The sequence below is a fragment of the Lissotriton helveticus genome, chromosome 7 (genome assembly GCF_964261635.1).
Source record: "Lissotriton helveticus chromosome 7, aLisHel1.1, whole genome shotgun sequence".
Classification (NCBI taxonomy): Eukaryota; Metazoa; Chordata; class Amphibia; order Caudata; family Salamandridae; genus Lissotriton; species Lissotriton helveticus.
Genome location: NC_136068.1, coordinates 1260521341 through 1260544205, shown reverse-complemented (window position 1 = coordinate 1260544205; position 22865 = coordinate 1260521341). Strand labels below are relative to the sequence as shown.

At 47.7% G+C, this 22865-nt stretch overlaps 1 protein-coding gene across 4 annotated transcripts in view; it reads left to right on the top strand.

Moving 5' to 3' along the window:
* Positions 1 to 22865, top strand: part of SPATA20 (spermatogenesis associated 20) — a 2403479-nt gene that overhangs the window by 21606 nt on the left and 2359008 nt on the right. For 2 of the 4 annotated variants that reach the window (XM_078654433.1, XM_078654436.1), the window contains exon 2: positions 5125 to 5436. The exons of the other annotated variants lie outside the window; for them this stretch is intronic. The gene's annotated coding sequence lies outside the window, so the exon portion shown is untranslated. The remainder of the gene's footprint in view (positions 1 to 5124; positions 5437 to 22865) is intronic. 4 annotated transcript variants of the gene reach the window in all.

The following is a 22865-nucleotide window of genomic DNA, read 5'->3' as shown; positions in this document are numbered from 1 at the left end:
TTATTGCTTACCTGTGCCAGGCTTGCTTGGGTCTAGAAAATAAAATAACTAAAAGAATATTTTTATACAAAAACAATTGGTCTGAAGTTCAGTCTTTGAGTGTGTGAATTCATTTGCTGACTGGGGGTGTACAACAAGTGCTTAACACTGTCCTCTGATACTGTCTTACTGCTCGACCACACTACCACAAATAGAGTGAGGTGCTATCTAACTTTACCTCTGCCTAACTTTGGGGTTCCACTGGACTCTGTGCACACTATACCTCACTTTGGTGTAGTATATACAGAGCCAGCTTCCTACAACGTCTGCTGCACATCATACACACTCCCGAACTCCTCATCTTCATGCCCGTCCCGGACTGTATGGCAGGTACTGATGTCTAAATACTGGCGCAAGGCGTATCAGATCACTCCCCACTCCTCCTATAGTTAGGGAGGGTCCACGGGAGCTCTAGGTCCTATATGGGGGATAAATGCCTGGTTCCTTCAGGACCTAGAATACAAACAGAGGATTGAGGGAGAACTAAAACACTATTTCGACACCAACGAGGGCACAGTGCAACTCCTTAGTACGCTGTGTGAGGCGGGTAAAGCCACGATCTGTGGGTATGCTAAGGGGTTCCTCAAACACAGACAGCAGGTCCAAGATCGCCATTCCTCCCAGCTTGAGGCCAGGGCCTCCACCTGGAAATAGCTGCGGCCATGGCGGACGGGGAGGCTGAAGGCTGGCAGCTCCAACCAATACACAAAGAGAGTAAGACCATAACTCTTGAATCTGCTAAACTGATACAGAGGTCCTCAGAGGGCCGGGTTTATGGCTGGGGAGACAAGAATGGCAAATTGCTTCACTGGCTCGCTGTCATCCCCTGGCCAACCGCACCCCCACTGAATTTGCGCGTACCTTTGCAAACTACTATGTGGTGCTTTGCTCAGCAGATCACTCACATACACCAGTCACCAGCTCCCCCTTCCTGCAGGGTATCCCCCTTCTGCAGCTTCCGGGGAGGGAAGCCAAGGCTATAGATGAGCCCATTATGACCAAGGAAATCTGTGAAGAGATCTCATCACTTGCTACCCGCAAGACTCCTGGTCCGAATGGTTTCCCTGCGGAATACTATGCCGCATGTTGGGAAATCTTGATCCCACAACTCCACACCCTGTTTGAGGAAGTTCTGGAAAGAGGCGCCTTTCCCCTGCCACTGACACAGCTACAGTCATGGTCATACCCAAAGCGGACCCTCCTTCAACATCATGTTCTAAATACCGCACAATTTCATTGATCAATACTGAGATTAAAATGCTCCACACTCTCATACACCGTGATCAATGTGGCTTCATGCCGCACTACAACACAAAGCAAACACAAGGAGATGATGGATGGACTGCGGAAACTTTTCAGACACTCACCCCCAGTCACAGATCTGGGTTGAATCCATCATTATTCTTTAGCTCACTTCGCCACCTCAGTTCAGACCCAGCTATATGCAAATCAGTCTTGACCCTGTGCGTCATGGGAACAGCTCAGCCCGAACTGCCAAGCCAGGTCTTCCCTGAACAGGAAACAAGCATCTTGGGACCGGTTTCTGGGTAACACCCTTCATCAGCCAAGCAAGGTTGAATCCAGTGGCCAAGTGAGCAAGGGACCCACGCCTGGGCATATCCTGCCAACTTAGGGTGAACAAAGCAAACAAAAGGAGATGATAGACGGAGTGCTGAAACTTTTCAGACACTCACCCCCAGTCACAGTTCTGGGTTGAATCCATCATTATTCTTTAGCTCACTTCGCCACCTCAGTTCAGACCCAGGTATATGCAAATCCGTCTTCACCCTGTGCCTCATGGGAGCAGTCCAGCCTGAACTGCCAAGCCAGGTCTTCCCTGAACAGGAAACAAGCATCTTGGGACCGATTTCTGGGTAACACCCGACATCAGCCAAGCTAGCTTGAATCCAGTGGCAAAGTGAGCAAGGCACTGTCTGAGACACCTCCATGTGGCCTTTGCTCACGCCACCTCCTCTCTGCATACTAGTACTACTCAACTTTGAAAAGGCCTTTGACACGGTTGACTGGTGCTACATGGAGAGTGTGCTAAAGCGAGCGGGATTTGGCCCCCATTATCGGAAGCTGCTGGGAGTCCTTTACTCCAACCCATCAGCAAGGCTGTCTTCATAAACGGGGCACTATCGGAAGCCTTCCCTATCAAGAAAGGAACCCAACAGGGATGTCCACTCTCCCCTCTCCTCTTCGCTCTAGCAATAGAGCCTTTTGTTGTGTATTGATTTAGATTCCGTATGAATTTCCTGAATCATGCCCTTATATAGTTACAATTCACATTGCCCTTATTTAGGCATAGAAATCCAGCCCTTATTTAGGCAGAGTCCATGCTACCCAAATACAGGCATGGCTACTTACATCTGTTCATCTACGTCACAACGAGTTCCTGGGAAACCAGACTCTTAAGCCTTTAGGACTTCCCCTTGCTTGAGTATTGATTTCGCTAAGAACTCATTTATTATGCATGAACATCTATTCTTTAGGGGTTAATTCATGATGTTCTTATGCCCAACTTTTACGTCAATACTGGCATTCCTAAACACCTTCAAGGTATAATATACCTTCACTTGCTATGGCAAGGCATGGTGCGGTTCGACTACCTACTTGCACGCGGCTCGCCACAGCAAGTCCCGAAAGAAGCCAAGTCTCCAACTGACGCACTGACCAGATGCTGTCATCCTCCTCGCCGAGAATCCAGCTCCAGTGTTTCTGACTTCCCTTGTGAGGTGTAAGAGATCGAGTCCCTGGAAAGAGATACCAACCTCTCTCATTCTAAGGTATGGAGCTGATTAGAACCTAGAGAAACCTTTCGCAATTCTTGGCACAACTAAACTATAGCTAAAACAGCACCTACTTCTTCCCTCGTATTAGACTTAGGTTAGGTACACTGGGGAAGGATTATTTTAGAAGCACCAGTTGAGTATTTTAGCCACTGCTATTTATGTATGTATTTTTATATATGTCATAGCTACAGACCATGCTATTACAGTATTATTTTATATTACTGTTAATGCTGTACGCATTATACTTTGCATTCTGTCTTATGATTGTAGCAGTTCATATCTCTTGCATGAGAAATAAGACTGTTCAATAAACCCTTTTTATTGAAACACCTGTCTCCCTATTTCTGTGCAACAACTCTGTAGAAACGCAGCATGCACGATTGACTGAGTGAAATGGTTATCTATTGTGTCCACGACTCTGAAGATATTGTTCCGACTCTAAGGGAAACAAAGTTGTCATATTTATGCGGTTGTCAAAAACGAATCCCTTCTTGTTCATTCGAGAAAGTTTCTAGTGACCTCTGAGTTAGCTTGCACACACAAGTAATTAAGTTTAATGCACTTGATAGAGACATACTGACCTCAGTCCTCTGTCAAAACTATAGTGTGTGTTATTCCAATGCGCATAGCCTATCAGGGATATAGGAACTACACTACACTTTTGCTTGTCTCATTCGAGCGGATGAGCGGATATAGGGTTGGCGCTGGCAGAACTCCCATGAAGACCGGATCACCCTATATTTAGACAATGTCCTGCTCTACCTGGCTGACCTGGCCCAATCCGGGACAAGATGCCTCCAGATCCTTTTGAGAGAGCGTCGTGCCTACGTCTTAACCCTGCTAAATCCACTTTAGTGGCCCTTCATGCATCACATGAATGTGTGAACTGGAAAACAACTATTCCCTTACGAAGACTCTCTTTCAAACATCTTGGTATCTGGATGGCGCTTCTCCCTGAGCTGACCTGGTCTCTCAATGTCAACCCATTGCTCAAGGTCACCAAAGGTGACCTCCGTCATTGGCAATCCCTTCCTCTCTACCCCCTTGGTACGATTGCCCTTTTTCAAAATGATGGTTTTGCTCCGTCTCCTATATGTGTTCCAGAACCTCCCTCTCCACCTTCCTCACAGTTGGTTCCGTGGACTTGATGGGATGACCACAACCTTCCTCTGGGGTGGCTTTAGATCGCGGCTCGCCCTTACACACTGCCAATGGGCCTCATAGAATTGGGGAATGGGGATGATGAACCCCTTGCTGTACTATATTGTCACCCATCTCCTGGTGATCTATGATTGGTTCAATGGCGGGTGGTCCGATCCGGCTTACCGGCTGGAGTTAGAGAGCCTTGGGTTCTCTTGGATCCATGCCATGCTCTATGGGGTTCAATTCCTCACAGTTTACCGGCAGTTACTCAAACAGCCCTACTCGTGTGGGGTTCAGCGTTGCACCACACTCAATGGGACACTAAAATCACACTACAGACGAACCTCTGGCACGGTACTTGGCTACAAAAGGTTTGGAACCTTAGGGGGTTTTCAGAAGTGGGACCTGGTAGGCATCACTCACTTGGGAGATGTGTGGAAGGGAGAGCATTTGTCCCCCTTCCGGAAGATGCAGCACACATACTCCCTACACTTTACTCAATTCTACAAATACCTCCAATTGCGGCATGTCCTTGCCCTCCACATTCCTGACTGCACTACAATCCCAGAATTTAGTCAGTTGGAAGCTAAGCTCCTCATGGGTAATCTGAGGAGCGCGGGAATATCCCAAATCTACTGATTACTGATTAACATTAACCCGTCCACATTAGACTCCCTCAGGACCCACTGGGAGCATTGGATAGGCCCTTTGGAGGAGGTTGACTGGAGGGATGCATTGATGGGCCTCAGGGTGCTAACCATATTGGCCAGGCAAGGAGTGGACTGGTGTGCCATCTAAGAAAAAACTGTATGAGGCTGTCCGGCCAAACACAAGCTCATATGGGGAAAGTGGCTGGGCTTGATAGGCTGATATTCCATAGACGATGGTTGGAAGTCTTAGGGAGGCAATATAGGCCTTGTTGCATGTTCCGTTTGCATGGCCCAAAGAGAGAAAATTCTGATAATGTACTTAACTGGCTTGTAGTCACAGTGACGCACTGTTTTACTTTGTTGCTCACAAATAACAATAAAATTGTTTATCAAAAAAATCATTTGTAGTATTACCATTGACAGTAAGACAAAAAGTTCTGTAACAACATTGGTATTTGGCAAGATTACCTGCACCATTTATTTTTCTAATTGTTCAGGAGAAGTTACATGGATGAAAGGAAATATGTGACCATTCTCAAGAAGATTTTCAGGAAAAGTTGCAGCTTACAGAAACGCCAGAAAGAAGGAAAGAAATTGGGTGAAGCCCTGAATCCAGAAATCTGTCAGCCCTGCTAATCCACAGAAGGGACTGATGATCATGAAAATGAATAGAGGCAACAGGATTCTCTCATGGAAACTGAAAGAACATATGGGTCCTAGTATCAGCTAAAGCCTCCCCATCACTGAAACTGAGAAACTGACAGCTTCATTCAAAGTTGCTCAGTAGTAAGGGGAGCTCCATATTCACGGTAAAACTATAGTCTGTGCAACTTTACTGGAAAGGTTAACACCAGGTTACTATTTGTGTGGTAAATAATGGGTAGTAGTGTGTGAAAGTCTTGTTTGCAATTGATTTTATTTTAACTAGTACCCCAGTTTTTCCTGTGCTATTTTTGCGACGTATACATGCAACACTTGGTTGTGGTGGGAAACTTCAGCATCATGAGAAATGCAGTTCATGATAACACTTACTTTAGTGACAGTTTAGTTTTTCACCCTTGTTGGTGAATCCAGTGTTGTGTATCTCTAAACATGTGTTTTAGGACAATTGTCCTTCTTCCGTAGAGAGCAACATGTCGTTTTGGGGGTGCTGGAAATGCTGGCCAAAGTCTTCTCAGGCATCTCTACCACTTATGGGTGCAGGTGCATCAACCAGAGCTCGTCATCTCATTACCTCAAGGGAGCGTTTTCAAACAAAAAGAGGGTGGGAGCACACTGCCTCACATCCAAGCACTCAGTTGGCTCCAATGCATCATGGTAAATGTAGTGCATGATAACACATACTTCAGTGACAGTCTTTAGTTTTTCACCCTTGTTGGTGTAGCCTGGGCCGGGTATCTCTTGACATGCGAATGTGCAGTCCCGCACACTGGACTGTAAAGACACCTGCTCCCATGGGCCGCTGCACCTTCAATCATTGGTGTGCCAGAGCCTTGTGACTCTTAAACAAAGGAGACAGAATGTTCCGAGGCGAACAGCTCTGACTGAACAGGGCCTACTACCCATGCTGACAGCAATACAGGAATCCAATTGTCAAGATGGCACCTTCAATAAACCAGAGCTTCCTGCAAGGAACATGTTAACCTGTAAGCAAAAGCAAATAGAAATGCTCTCCAACCTGAGAGTTGGGAATCCATTGAAACTCTTCCCTTGCTTGATGCTCCCTCAATGGTTCCAAGTTTCTGGCCAAGCGCAGCAGGGGAGGAGAACATTTTAATAGCGATGGAGGTTAAATCCCAGCAGTGCCCTCAGCATTCCCTTGTCCTATGATACAGGAAATAACATGGGAAGGAGCTGGGAATGCTAGTCCCTTTATAGCACCCAGTTAAGGGTGGGTGGGGTTTATTCTTGGCATTTCGATTATGCTTTCTGTCTTTGGAGGTGGCATTCAGCTCATATAGCAATAGCTAGGGCAAGGACATGGGACGCAGAGGTAATACCACAGTCACTCTGTTACTTTAGTCAAAGTTGCTGTGTTACCTTCTTAGTCATGGTTTGATTACATTGAAAACCCCAGGACATTATATTTTAGATAGGTGTTAACTACCATTGTAAGAATGAAATCACACCATGAAATGGAAATTGTGTATGTGACCTTCACGTCCATAGCGCACTCAATCGGCACTATGGACATGGAGGTCGTGTCCAAGTGCCCTGGGCGGGGAATCCCTCTGGTGCTAGCACCAGAGGGATTCTCTTTTTTTATTTTCAGGTCAGGCTTCGCTCAGCAGCCTGGGGCTGTTTTTTGTTTTTTTGGTAATGACTGTTATAGTGCATGGTCACTATGAAAAGTGAGACCAAAGTATGGGTGCTGGAAGTATACCTCATGAGCATTGATTCAGTTGGGGGCGGTATTGATGGACAGGGGAGAATGTCCACTCTCCAATGGGAACTCTCACTGTGGATCCCTGAGTTGGGATCCCCAATCAGGGATCCACCCATTAGGCAGCAGAATACGTTTTTGAGGGTGTGTGACCCTTTGGCCATGGGATAATGCTCCTCCCTGCCTCAGGCACAATAGTCTTCCTTCCCCACCACCCGAGGGAAGCTAGATGGTCTTTTTCCCCATTCTGCCCCCCTTGGGGTGCAGAAAGCCCACTAGACAGCAGGGTTTAATTGGGAAAAAACACAAATGAGTGGGATGATGCGCAGGCCCATGCCCCCACCAAAAAAGTGAGAGCAGTCCTTCTGCCTCCCCTGGGGGGCAGATTCAGATATTTGACTCCCGGGAGAGGGGAGGGGGCTGAAAGCCCACTAAACACAGTGCTAAATAAAAGTGATGGGGGAGGACCATGATGCACTGGGTTGTGCAATCCACCTCAAAATTGGGTACTGCAGTCTTTCTACTCCCTCCGGGGGAGGGGGCAAATCTCTGCATCCCCCAAGGGGTGGAGGGTGCAGAATCCCACTAGACACCAGGGAGGATTAGAAAAACAAACCCAAAGGGGTGGGGGCGGCCCACAATGGGCTCGGCCATCCCCACACCCAAAAGTAGGGCACAAAAGGGGTCAATGACACTAGACACCAAGAATTTCAATTTGGCACCAACACTAAACAAATGGATTGGGAAGGTATATCCTAGCTTTGAGCCACACCCACAGTCCGGAGTCCTAATTGGGGAGGTCGCGTCAAACCTGCCTAGGTAGGTGGTGCTAGAGAGCTGGCAAGCAAGATGGCAGCACTCGTGTGAGGCTCCTGCAGCCTGGGAGCACTAATTGCCAATATCCTGAAATAGTGGAGTCTTCTCAGGATATAACCTGCACCTTAAGTTGGTTCACGATGCAGCGACACAGAATAGAGCCTATCACTGCTGTGAACTGACCGAGAAGAAATGAGTATCACTGGAGTGAGCTGGGAACTGCTGCTGCGAGAAGATGGCCGCCTACCATCCTGATTGGAGGTCTTTGCTGCCATTTTATTGAAGGGCCCTCCTGTTGAGCGCCATGCAGACGTTTCTCGCCTCGCCGGCCACCTCAAGGTTGTCTCTGTGCTGACTCCCTGGAGCTGGCTGCAGTGACTCGCTGATGGAGCCACCGCTACAAGATGAGCCTGCCTGCTTTGAAAGTCAGGCGGCTGCGGCCTGGGTGGAGCGCTGCGGACAGTGAGACTCAACCCCACCCGGATCCCTGGGTCTGCTGACTGGAGGTTGGAGTGCTGGAGGCCTGCGCTGGTTGATTGCTGAGGCACCGCCTGGAGGGCTGAAGCCTGTACACTGCTGAGACTGCCACCGGCGCTGGGGCTGACAACTAGGGGCATTCCGGCTGACCCTGTGAGGGGGCGGCTATGTGGAACGCTGTGACAAAGTCACATCGGGAGAGGACGAGACACCGAGCGGCAACGGTGAATGGCTTTGAGGGTACGGTTGGGGGGCCGTTCCTAGCTGCAATGCGCTGTGGTAATTAATCAGGTGCAGGATTGCAGATTAGGCGCTGACATTGCGTCCTGCAGAACAGCCACTCCTTTCCCCTTGCTCCTAATTCACGACCCTTAGAGGAGCTGTCCACAATCATTAAACTTCTTCGGTCCTGTGGCAACCAGAATACAAGCAACTCGACTGCGGTAAACGCTGCACACATTATTTGCGCACTGCTGTGGCGGCAATGGGGGGAGTTGAGGGCAAACAAACCAAGCTGCAATTTGAAGCGCATAGATCCACGCGTACCCCTGCTTAGGATACTGAATCTAATGGGGCAGAGGAACTGTCACCCACATCCTCATTGCCAGATGCTGACCTGAAAGCCTTACTGCTGACCATGCGACAAAATCTCACGTCCATTGAATCCAAAATGGACTCATAGAGTATGACAATGGACTTTATAGCACAACGCCTGGACAAACACGAGGGTCGCATTACTGAAACTGAACAAAGTATATCAGCATTGGAAGACACCTCATCTGCGGGAGGGGAACGACTACATGATATAGAAGGGCTCCTTCAGGTAATTTCAGCCAAATATGAAGATTTGGAAGTGCGCTCACGCAGAAACAATGTGTGAATCTTGGGTATTCCTAAATCCACATCCACTGGCCGCATGGAGGATTACATTGATCGCCTGCTGTTGGGCCCTTCGGAGCAGAGGCCCTATCCAAGCTCTTAGTGATTGAGAGAGCCCATCGATCTCTATCACCCAGGCCCCCGCCAGGGGAACCTCCTCGACCGATAATAGCGTGCTTGTTCAATTATAGAGATCAAGACGAGATTTTAAGACTTGCTAGAGAAAAACGGGACCTGGTCTATGAAGGGAATGTCGTCTCTATATACCTGGATTTCACCATTGCCGTATGAGAAGCGCGAAAGAAGTTCTCTCAGGTGAAACGTAGACTGCGGCAGGCCAACATCCCCTGAAATGAAATGAAATGAAAATGAGTATTATAGAGCGCAAATAGCTGCCCAGGGGCGTCCAAGCGCTGATGCTAACAGTGTGTAAACAGCTGAGTTGGTGAGCAGAACAAAAAATCTATTTGTTAAACAAAAAAGTTTTCAAGTGTTTCCTAAAAGAAGTAAGATCTGAGTTGGACCTTAAATAGAAAGGTAGGCTGTTCCAAAGCCTAGCCGCATTCAGGGAAAAAGAGCGACCTCCAGATCTAGACCGCTTGACCTTAGGCACAACAGCCCGTAAAGCGTTGGTAGACCGAAGCTGTCTGCTAGGGAGGTAAGGGGTAATAAGGGGCGACTGATCGCTGGGCCAGTTTCCCAGAATGACTGGTGGGCAACACAGAGGGATTTGAAACTGATCCTGTCCTTCACCGGGAGCCAGGGCAGTCTTGTTAATCCAGGTTTAACAGAGGTCCTGCGGGGGATTTGAAGGAGGGTCCGGGCTGCACAGTTTTGAATCACCTGTAGCTTCTTCAGTGTGAAGTCTGGGGCCCCGAGATAAAGCGCATTTCCAAAATCCAACCTGGAAAGAATCAGTCCCTGAACAACAATTTGTTTGCCCTCAAATGGTAGCAAAGGAAGAATCTTCCGCAACATTCTAATGAGGCCAAAACAGGTGGCAGATAGTACAACGGCCAGATGGTCAAACGTCAAGGACTTGTCCAACCAGACACCCAAGCTCTTGATGGCATCCCTAGGGACTGGAGGAGTACCCAGGCAAGCTGACCAGATCTGGTCGATCGCAGATGGAGCTGAATGACCCAACAGCATGACCGCTGTCTTGTTTCCATTAAGTTTGAGACAAGACAGGGTCATCCAGCTGTTGACCTCACCCAGGCAGCCCACCAGATCCACTGTACCCGCAGGGTCCTCGGCCCGCGCCAGAGAGACCACCAGCTGGGTATCGTCCACATAGGTCACGATCTTAATACCATATGGACGGACGATCCCAGCCAGCGGCCTCATGTATACATTGAACAACGTCGGGCTGAGTGAAGAACCCTGCGGAACTCCACAATCCAAGGCCCTGCTGGTAGAGATTGTGGTTCCCTCAAAGACCTGAAAATTTCTACCTGTTAAGAATGAACGAATCCACTCCAACGCTCACCTGCGCTCTGCTGTACCCGGCCAGACTCAGGCTCTCCTACCAGACAAAAACGCATATTTTTACCACCCCTCATCTGGCGCAAGAGTTTCTAAAAACCATAAATCGCCGCTCATGCACTGCCCAGGGCAGATGCTCTGGACCTCGGTCACCATCTCCACAGTCAGAAGTAGAGTAGCTGCAGAACCTGCGCCTGCAATGCTGGCACACTTCTCATAACTGTTTGTCCCCCTGTCTCATTGTTGCTGCGGCGAAACCAGCACTCAACATATACCTTTTGAACATTGTTCCTGCCACTTTTTGGCTGTAGCACTGATACGACCATCAGAACTGCTGCGTGATATCTTTTCTCTCGGGCACCCTCGCATGTGTGAGAGAAGTGCCTGGCTCTCTGATGCATACCCCCAATGGGAAACCCCCGGACTATGTTATGGTTTGTCCTGTTCTCTACTCAACTCTTTTCTATTCCAGAGCATCCTACATACAAATTTACCACCTCTCCCAACTCTCGAATGATCAAAGCTCCTTCTTTAACTGTCACTTTTCTTTTTCCATCTTGTGTTGGAGATACTTTTAGATATCTGGGGGGTCATGCATTCGCCTGCGGGATTGGGCTGCGCATGTGGGTGGAGGAAGATGGAGGGGTTTGTCTGTTTTCTTGAATACAGCAGTACTATATATAAAGGTCATGTTTGTGGCATAGTTAGAATGGGTCCACACATCATAGAAAGAGGCTACTTATGTAATGATATAGATTTCATACAGTCCAAAGTACAGTCGTTATCATATGTGCACACCTTGGGCTCCAGCAGGCAAAAGAGCTTCATCTATTAACGTGGAATGTTGCGGTCTGCGAGATCCCCATAAGAGAAAGCATGTACTCAGCTATTTGGACAGACACCGGGTCCAAGTGGAAACACACCTAGAATCTACGACACCGCCTAGCTTTGCGGGGAAATGGGCAGCTCATAGATGTTTTTATCCTAGTCAACCTATTCCAGGGCCGCTGCTATTTAGATTAGGGCTGGGGTGAGATAATGCCCTGAGGGACCCGCAGGGGAGATACTGCGTGATGTGAGGTAGGCTTGTTGAGCAATCTACTACACTGGTCAATCGTTACGTGCCCAGTTTGGATGATGCTCAGTTTTTGGATAAACTCTGGGGCCTCATATTGGACATAGGGTCCACCCATCTAATGTGGGGAGGAGATTTCAATGTAGTATTAAACCTCAGCATGGACAGCTCACATAGCACCCTTGTACCCCACACCAAAGCAGGGAAGGACTTAAAACACTATCATTACAGACCACCATTTGTTGGATGCTTGGAGATCCCTACAGCCCACGCACAGAGAGGGCACTTTTTATTCTAATTCTAGTGTGCACTCCAATTGGCCTGCATGATTACTGGGTACTCTCGGCTAGCCTCAGTGTGTGGCTGAAAGAGGCCAGACATCTCGCACGCATCTCGCACGAACGTACTCCGACTATTCCCCTGTGTTGCTAAAGCTATGTCCCCTTGCTAACGAATCCCCGCACCGATCATGGAGGTTACAACCCACTGTTGTACTGGATGATAGTTTTCACAAAGAACTGAAGCAAGAGATCCTCGCGGTTTTCCCCTCAAAATAAAGGCAGTGTCCAGTCATTAGCCTGCGTATGGGAGAGTTTTAAAGTCACCATCCATGGGCTATGTATTGCTAAGGGTGGGGGAATCATCCGGGACATTAGGGGATCCTTGCAAAAACTGAACCGCGACATCAAGGCTGCAGAGGCTTCTATTGCTGAAGCTCCCACACCCAAGTTCCTCGCACAGCTCAAGGAGTTATTGATAGACTATTCAGACACCGCCAAGAGGGAATCCCTATTTAGGTCCAAATATCATTGCGCCCGCACATATGGGTAGGGTGAGAGACCCGGCAAAGCACAGGCAGAGATAATGTGGGCCCCTAGATTTGCTAACAATATTTTTCACGTAGAAGACGACACAGGGACGTTGCAAACAGGCCCCAAAGCCATACTCAGTACCTTCTCTGATTTTTACTCGCGACTATATAGCATGCACAGAGCTGAGCAGATCAATGTGACGTCATATTTTGAAGACACAGCCCTTCACTGGATAAGTGATTCTTGTAGAGAATTTTTGGCTGCTGACATTGAAGAAGATGAGTTATGGACAGCCATAATGCAACTACTGTCTGGCACAGCCCCAGGTCCGGACAGCCTGCCGGCTGACTTCTATAAGTGCTACATCGATGAACTAGCTCCCAACAGGTATATGAAGAAGCTCAGGGCATTGGCACTCTCCCTTCGTCCATGCAACAAGCCATGATCATTTCACTCCTTAAACCGGGCAAAGATGCTTCCAAATGTGAAGCCGGCAGACATTTATTTGTAATACATTGCTATACCCAGATCCTGACTAAAGTGCTAGCCAACAGTCTGACCTGCTGATGGAAGGGCTGTTGCTGCCTGACCAGGCAAGCTTCATACCTTGAAGAGCAACCACACACAATTTACGCACTATATTTGTCCTGATACAGGACATTGGCCCTGAATCTAATGAAGCAGCAGAGTTTTTGGAAGCCACGAAGACCTTTGATACGTTAGAGTGGGACTATATGTTTGCGATATTGCGCAGAATGGGCCTGCCTTCCTTTCCTGGATTGTGCTACTCTACAGCCAGCCTCTGGCTGTTGCTCAAGAATGGACTCCAGTCCAATCTCTTCCAATCTCAAGGAGTTGCCCCCTTTCACCGTTGCTTTTTGCGCTGGCTGTGGAACCACTTGCTGCTAAACTTCGTCCGCATCACAGACAATACGCTATAACGTACCCTTCGCGGCATAAACTAGTCTCACTCTACGCTGAGGATACTACCTTCTATCTCCATGAACAGAGCATAAGCTTAAACCCCATTCTCACGGAATGTATCCGGTTTGGTGATATTTCTGGGATTCATATTAACTGGAATAAATCACAGATATTCCCTCTCACTCCCAACACTCCTGAGTACCCACTTGACTTCCCGTTGATGTGGTGTGCCTCTGAAATAAAATGTCTGGGAATGGTGGTTGCCTGAGATAGAAAGGAGACACTACATGCAAACTAGGGAACCACCCTTAACTCAGTTACTAACTTAAAAGACCGCTGGATCTCACTGTCACTGTCACTGGCAGGCCGGGTCTCATTCATGAAAATTGTGATTCTACCAAAACCACTTATTCCTCAACATACCGTACCATCCCGGTCGCCCCTTTTTTGATGCACTTAAATCCCAGCTCATCAAGTTGGCATGGGGGTAAATAGCCCAGAGTGAGCCGGCAGACTTTGACACAACCATTTCGCAGGGCAGCTTTGAGGTGCCACACATTGAATTATACATCCTGTGTGCCCAGGCCCACCACGTGGTGTACTGCATTCAGCCACCACCATTCATGCCACATCTAGCCATTGAACAGGGTTACATGGCCCCCTTACCCTCGACCTCCTTCCTAGGAGCGCAGGTCCCAGGGTAAGGCATCCCCTATTCTACAGTAGGATGTACGAATCTGGCATGGAAACGGCTTGTTAAAAAAATTTAAAAAGTGGACAAGCCCTTACAATACTCACCGTTGATGCAACTCCCATACGACTACCTTGCTCCAGTCACTCATGAAGCAACCTGTAGAAACATACTGCGTAGGAGACACCTGCACATCTGGGGAGACCTATACCACTGTAGGGGCCTGTGTTTGACCTCATGGTCACAGGTTCTAATCCTGGCGGGTCCACTCAGCCTTTCATCCATCTGAAGTTGATAAAATGAGTACCACTGAGTTGGGTAACAATATACATCTGTTATTCTGCTCCTTGAGACCCTTGGGTGATACGTGTGCTTTACAAATGTTATGTTATGAATGGTTGTTTCTGTAACAATATTGAAACCTTGTTCTTATGTCACAAAAGTCACAATCGATACTCATAGGTTTCACCTTTTTCACTTGGGACAGTCAGCACTGAGAATTTATAACAAATGTGAATTTTCATATATAAAACAGTTTGTTTCTCTATACACTCTGTGTTACATGTCCTTTCTCTGAGATTTATGTACCCCCGTTTTACTGTGATTGTGCGGATATATAAATTGTAATAATAACCATTAAGTGCCCACAGGAACCACTGTTTTTTGTCTACATTAATGAGCAATGAGCCACATGTCAGAAATGCAAGGTGTCTCGTGTAATGGACTTCCCAGGATGTGGGGCAGTCACCATGTGTCCTTTACCGGTCACAACATGAAATTGTTCAGCATCGAAAGGAGCATAATACTTTCATTTTAAATTCTGATGAACAAACACTCGCTCTCCTCTAGTAAACTTGACATCTTTTCTGCATCGGCCTTCATTTTCCTCTTACAACCCAAGTCTTTCAAGGGTGATCAATTTCTCTTTTGTTGGTCCATTGAGGTAAATTGGTTGTCTAGCTCAGAACATCAAGGTTGCTGGGCTTTCACCTATGGTCAAGTGAGGGGTCGAACGATAAGCTCAAAGAGTGGAATTTAAGACAGCTTTAAGGTTGAGCTTTTCTAGTACAGCACGCTGGACAACTTTCTTTATGAAACGTTCGACAAGGCCCTTGGCCTGTGGTCAAAGTGGTGTGCTCTTCTGATGCTTCACGTTAAGATGACTGAGAAAGTCTCTGAATTCTCGACTGTTGAAAGGTGGGCCATTGTCAGACTTTAAGATCGCAGGAACACTTCAAGTTGTGAAAATGCTGTGTGATTTCCCAATTGCAAGTTCTTGAGTGACAGAAGAGAGATCTTTGATCAATGGAAAATGGGAGTATTCATCAACGATCACCATCAGATGATGTCCGTTGTCAAGAGGACTGAAGAATTCCACATCAATTCTTTCCCATGCATGCATTGGCAACTCTGACATGTTTAACAAGTGTTGAGTGGCTTTCTATGACAGGCAGTTGCATAGATAACAAGCCTTTAATTCTCTTTCAACTCACTCGTCGAGATGTGGAAACCATGTTCAGTCGTGGAGAACTTGTTGGTGGCAACAATTCCACAATTTCCTTCATGGGCCACTTCAATTATCTGTTGTCACGGATTCTCCGGAATGACAATTCTCGAACCTCTTAGAATAATACATTCCTGAGTAATGGACAGTTCATTTTGACATTCTTAAACTTTTGATATTCACTGTCACTGGTAATAGGTCGAGGATGCTGGTACTAAGACTGATGATATCCTTTTTTTCAGATCCAAGCAAGAGAATACCTTCCACACCATTCAATTGTGTTATCATGGCGGCAATGTGCGGATCTGGATGTCGTTCTTTATCAATTGCCCTGTTTGCTTGATACATATCCACGCAAATGGGTTGTATTACCGAGCTTCCTCTAGCCGGGAACTCCAAGATGGCCCCGATATTTGCCCACCAGAGAAAGAAGTCGGCAAACCAGGCGTGAGGGAGCCCGCGCCTATGACGTCAGACGTGGAGCCCCTGGAGGGACAAATGACAGCCTCAGAAGTAGGGAGCTTTGGAGACAGAGACCTGGGAGAGATTTGAACGACTGGAGAGAACAAGGCGTCAACGGAAGTAGAGAACAGCGTAGAAGAAGAAGACGGGGGAGGAGACCTGACTTGCCCCAAAGAAAATGTGGAAGTATCCAGAAGTTCCTGGGGCCCACAGGACGCCGGTATATCCCCTGCTGCGGTCCTAAAGGACCGTGGCTGCAGGCTGCAATATTTGAAAAGGTTGGCAGGGGGGGAAGGGGAGGCACAGTGTGACCGGGGAGAGCACGGGCAACTCTAAAAACAACTCCTCACTCCCTTTTCCTTCACACACAGTGTAGTTCTGGCATGTTGGTGATGGTTGGCACACAGGGTGGTGAAATATAGAACTGACCCTGTTTTGTTCTGTTTTGTTTCTTTCAAACCCCCTTTCGGATGGCTGGAGAACCCTGTGACCCAAAAAAACCCAGGAGGAAGGAGGACCTGACGTGAAGGTCCTCACCTGAAACGGAACCGCCCCAGAGACCTTCCTATGGCGTCCCCATTTCTCAGAGGACACTGAAGACAAGGGAACTTTTTGCTTTCTTATATAATTTTGTTTATTTGTTATTGTCAAAAGAAGATCAGCATCTGCTCTTGTGATAGCAAGACGGATTGTCTTTCCTCCCACCTTGCACCCTATTATTAATTTATAAACCTTAACTTTTATTTCCTGGTATCCTCATTTAGTGACTAGTACACTCCTCCCTCAGCCCCCCTGAGGCTGGACATTACAACAATGGTGTCATAAGTGGGTTTTAGTCATCGGGGGCTAGAAGATGACCCAACCTGTGTCCATGCAGGCCATGATAGCCCAACTGGCTGAGGGACAGAGACACTTACAGCTGGTCCTGAGACAACAAAATCAAAACACCCAGAAAGAAAGGGAGGCCTTTCAAACAGCCTTGAAAGAACAGGCAATACTCCTGACTGCCAACCAACAGGTGCAAGACACGGCCATCCAATGCCTGATGGGTGCCATTTCCATCCCCAGAATACAACCCAATGTCCCTGGGAGCGTTTTACAGAAGTTTCAGGAGGGTGATAACCCCGATTATTTTTTTACTCATTTTGAAAGAGTAGCCACCACCGCCACATGGCCTCCCGAAAGGTGGGGTCAATACATTGCCCCATTATTGTCCGGTGAGCTGCAGGCAGCCTACCAGGCAGCCAACCCAGCCGGAGTCACACCCTACCCAGATATAAAAAAAGTCATCCCAGAGAGACTAGGCTGTGATCTTGAATACGATAGAGCACGTTTCCGTAAGGAGAAATGGGTAACGGGGGACAATCCCAGGGCTCTCTTTTATAGGATCATGGACCTAGGGTACCGATGGCTACAACCACACACTTCCACAGTGGAAGAAATCACAGAAATGGTTTATTTGGAACAGTATTCAGATGCCTTACCCCTAAACACCAAAGCATCAGTGAAACAACATCTGAACCTGTCTCCCCATACCACTGTGGAGTTAGCCTGTGCCTACCACCGTGCTCTGGACTTTAGAGCACAGACAGGAGAGGGACCCATCCTTCTTCTTAGAGCCTCTCCTAGAAGTCCCCTAGAAAGCGGAGACAAACGAACCTCCCCGCCAAACAGGCCATTGATCAAACCCCTTCCAAAGACCCCTTCAGTGCAGGTGGGACCCCAATCTTTTCGTTGTACAGGATGGGGTCACATAGCCAGAAACTGTCCCCTACACACTGAGAGCATGGACCCATGGAAGTAGGCCTGTCTCGGGGTAGGGTACTCACTGCAGGGGAAGCTAGGGAGCGGTATAAGAAAGCCATTAGACTGAATGGACAACCCCTGGATGCACTAGACACAGGGTGTCACCATACAGTGGTTTCCAAGAACTTGATCCCCTTGGACAAGCCCTGCGAAGGTGAAACTGTGTTGGTCTCTTGCGTTCATGGGGACGTCAGAGCTTATCCGTTGACGGAATTATTATTAGAAATAGATTGGTATCTTCAAGTCAGAAGGGTAGGGGTGGTTCCCCAGCTCCCTGAAGGAGTCCTTTTAAGTACTGATCTTCCACATTTTCACGAATGTCTAGCAGCCACAACAAAGCCCTCCCCGGAAAAAGACTGGTTACAAGAAGCCCCCTTCCATGAAGAATCCATACTGAGTCCCACTGAGAGGAAAAAGAAAACGAAAAATGGGAAAAGGAGAGAAAAGGAAAAATATGCAGCTGCCTGTCTTCCTATTTCCTCATATTTGCTCTCTTCCCCAGACGGCAGAAATACCCCTTCCAGGAGCTTTCGAACAGCACAGATAGAAGACAGCACCTTAGTGAACGCGTGGAGCCAAGTACAGGAACCAGACCCAGGCAAGGTAGGCCCATATTTCTTTATAAAAAAGGGCTGCTATATAGGGCTATGGGATATTACAGACACAAAACCGAACAACTATTGGTCCCCGTTGCCTTTAGAGACCAGGTTCTACACTTAGCCCACAGTCAAGTAGGAGGGGTCACTATGGGCAGGAACTTACCTTGAAGTATCTATTAGAACGTTTTTATTGGCCAGGAATTTATTTATTAATTTATTTAAGAAGTTTTATATAGCACTAGCCAGACCGTGGGGTATCGGAGCGCTTCACATCAGTTACAGAGCAGATGAAATGAGAGCAGAACATAATACAATGACGCAATGACAGTGCTACGGAGTTCCGTTGCGAGGACTTAAAAACACCGCATCCAGGAGGGGTGAGGTGTCAATCTCAGGGCTCCAGCTGTTTCTATCTGTTCGCTAGGGCTCGATCGAGGAAGAGGGTTTTGGGCTGATTTTTTAGTTTAGCGAAAGAAGGAATAGTTCTGATGTGAGGGGGAATAGAGTTCCAGATTTTGGGCGCGTTACCAGCGAAGGACCTGGCCGCAGTTTTTTGTTTTCGTGATTTTAGCTGGATGAGAAGTAGGTTGTTAGATCTTCTGAGAGTTCTGTTCTGGCCGGCTTTTTTAAGTTTAGCCGCCAGATATTCAGGTTTGCCTGTGTGAAGGGCTTTGTGGGTGAGGCAGGCTGTTCTGAAGTTCGCCCGCAATTCTATTGGTAGCCACTTGAGGTCTTTGAGTGCAGGAGAGATGTGATCAAATTTCTTTATTCCCGTGATCATTCTGGCAGCCGCGTTGAGAGTTGTTTTCAGAGGGGCCAGATGTGTTTTCGCTATTCCAGAGAGGACTGCGTTACCATAGTCCAGTCTAGACAGCACCAATGCCTGGGTGGCTTGTTTAAGATCTTTGGGCGGGATAAAAGGTTTCATTTTGTTCAGTAGCTTCAGGTTGAGGAAGGCGCTCTTCGCCGAGATCTTAATGTGTTTAGTAATGTCGAGTTTTGAGTCTAGGGTGATGCCTAAAGATTTGACAGAATCAGCCAGGTGAGGTTCCCATTGAGAGCATCAATAGCTTTTAACCACTCTACCATTTGTGGGTTCTCATCTTTGTTTGAAATGAGTAGTTCAGTTTTGTCCGGGTTCAGTTTTAAGTGGTTACTAGTCAGCCAAAGTTGCACTTCTCTTAGTGCTTCGTTGAGTCTTTGAATGTCTTTGGCTGAGGAGATTTCCAAATAAATCTGAGTATCGTCAGCATACAAGTGAAAAGGGATGTTGGCTTTTCTGAGTAGGGAGGTGAGGGGTTCCATGTAAATATTGAAGAGTTGAGGGGAGAGCACTGATTCTTGGAGTACTCCCCTATTGACGGGGTGGAGGTCGGACTCAAAGGTTTGATTTTGATTCTCTGGAAGCGGTTGTGGAGGAAATAAGCGAACCATTTGAAAACCACCTCGTCCAGACCGGCCCTGTCTTCGAGAGCCTTGAGGAGAAGTATGTGGTCAACTGTGTTAAATGCTGCCGATAGGTCTAGGAGAATGAGGAGGCAACATTGATCGGAGTCCAATGATTTGTGGATATCATCAATTATGTTGAGGATTGCGGTTTCAGTGCTGCAACCTTTCCTGAATCCCGACTGATGGGAGTCGAGAAGGTTGGTATGGTCCAGGTGTTGGGTTAGTTGTTAGAGTACACATTTTTCTAAGATTTTAGAGAGAAGGGGTTGGAGACTGGTTTGAAGTTGTTCAGGTCGTTGATGTCAAGGCCTGGTTTTTTCAGCAGTGGGGTTACTTGTCCCACTTTCAGACAATCCGGAACAACTCGGGTTTTTAGGGAGCTGTTAATAATCCTGCACCAGAGTGGGGCTAGGTGGAGTTTCAGCTTTTTGGTGAGTTGAGCAGGTAGAAGGTCTAGGGCATGGGATGACGGTTTGGAGGTGGAGATAAGTTTAGTTATCTCTTCTTCAGGGATGGGCTGGAAGAGTGACCAGGGTTTAGTAGTGAGAGAGGGAGCGCTACCAAACACCACACCCGGGCTGCTACCGGAAAGGGGGGAGCAATTGGTGTCAAGAGATCGCTCGATCTTGGAAATCTTATCATTGAAGAAGTTGTCGAAGTTGTCGCACCTTTCTTTGGATGCAGGCCCTAAGGACGTATTGGGTTTGGAGGTTTGGCGTCTGATGATATTAAAGAGCTCCTTGGGTCTGTTCTTGGAGCTATCCAGTGCGGAGCAAAAGTACATGGATTTTTTGTTTTTGATATGACTGTTGTATTTCTTCCAGAAAGATCTAAGTTGGTCACGATGAACGGTAGTGGGCATGGACCTCCATCGTCTTTCTGTGGCTCTAAGTTGTCTCCTTTCATCATTGATGTCTGAGTCAAACCAAGATCTGGATGGAATAGGACGATTTATTTTAAGTTTCAGGGGTGCAAGTTGCTCGAGCAAGGTTACCATATTCGAGTTATAAAGCGAGGTGAGATAAGTTGTGGAGAGCTTTTTGTCGCTAGGGAGGAGCAGATTTAGTCTCTCTTCCATGACATCTAGGCGAATCGGGGTGATATTTCTGGACCATATGGGGGGGGTCGTGAACAGGAGGAAGGATTAAGATTTTTTGGTTGATGTGGAATAAGATCATGTGGTGATCAGACCAGTCAACTGGAAGAATGTTGTCGATCGTGATTGCGTCATGGTGGACAATGATGGCATCTAAGGTTGCTCCTTTTTTGTGAGTTTCTTCCGAATAGTGTTGGGAAAGGTTATTGTCACAGAGGAGGTTATTGAGAGATTGAATTAGAGGTTTGTTGGTGTCATTCCAGCGTAGGTTGAGATCACCAAGGATTAGGGAGTTAGTGTCTTTTAATGTAAATGTAAATGTACAGGAATTTATATAGCGCAAATCACCAAGCGGTTTCTAAGCGCTTGCTTAGGGAACCCGTCCTGGTATTCCCCTGTGAGATAACCCTGGCAGGGTATCCGCAAGGTGAAAGCCAGGCATCCCACCGCAAGGGGCCGTTGTGGAGATTAAGCAAGCTATTGCCCAGAGTCACAGAGTGTGAACTCATGAATCGAGTAGGCACCGGAGCGAGAATTGTCGAGTCCATGGACATTTTAGGACTCAAGACCCCGCCGAGCCGGGAATTGAACCCTGGTCCCGGGCTGACCTCTGCTTCCAGGTCTGCCTCCTCTAACCAGTGAGCCACACTTTTAGTGCGCAATGGGCAATCAGGTCGGATAAGTGTTCGCCAAATGAGGGGGTGTTGCCTGGAGGGTGATAGAGAAGGTGACAGGCTAAAGGGCTGTTGTCCTTAGTCTTAATGATGACAGAAAGACATTCAAAGGAGCTGTACTTGCAGGAGTCAGTTACAGTGATGTCTATGTCGTCCTTGTGGATGATGGCTACACCTCCACCTCATTGATCTTTTCTATCTTTGATGACAATAGTGAAACCTGGGGGTACGAGCATATCAAGACAGGGAGGGGAAATCGCATTTAGCCATGTCTCCGTGATGAACGCAACGTCTAGATCATGCAAGAGGATGGCTTCTGCTAATTCCGTTGCATGTTTGGGAGCAGATCTACAGTTAATGAGCATGCAGTTAGTGGATAGTTTCTTTTTACTTGGATACTTTCCTGATGGGGCCCTGGGTATAGAGGAGAGTGAAGGCGGGGGTCTTGAGGCTTTAGATGGGGGTATTCTCTTCTGAAGCCTGTGATCACTTGGATATTGGATTTAGGGGAGGCTGTGGGGGGAGAGTCGTAAGTAGCGGCTAAGTCCGCTGCTTCTTCCGCGGACATTGCTGCTATGGTCCTGGAGGGTCTTTGAGTCTGAGTTACCCCATCTTTAATGGGGGGACTCTGAAGCTTGGACACAGGGAATTTGATTCTAGTGCGGGTCTGTGGCAGGATCTCAGCGTCGTTTTTTGTAGGCCTCTGGAGCCGGTTTTCGAAGGTGAAGGAGGGCTCGGAGTGGGGTTTTAGGAAGTTGGAGTTGGTCGGTGAGGAGGGCCTGGTATGGGATTGCTGGGGCATTCGAGCCTTGTCTAAGTTGATTAGGATTTCGTCAAGGCCTCTGAATATTATTTCTAGCTGACTCTCTAGTAAGGCCAGCCGGTGCATTATGATTTCCGGGGCAGGGGGCATGCAGGTGTGGGTATGGACCGCCCTTAAGGAGGGGGCGACATCACATTGTGGGTCCAATGCTAATTGGGTCACCCAGACTGCCAGTGTCCACGTCTCTTACTGAGGGGTCGAGTCCAGAGCTCTTCCTCAGTGGTTCTACAGGATTGAAAAGGGGTCTGGTGATGGGGTGTAGAGGAGGTGTTAGTCTGAGGAG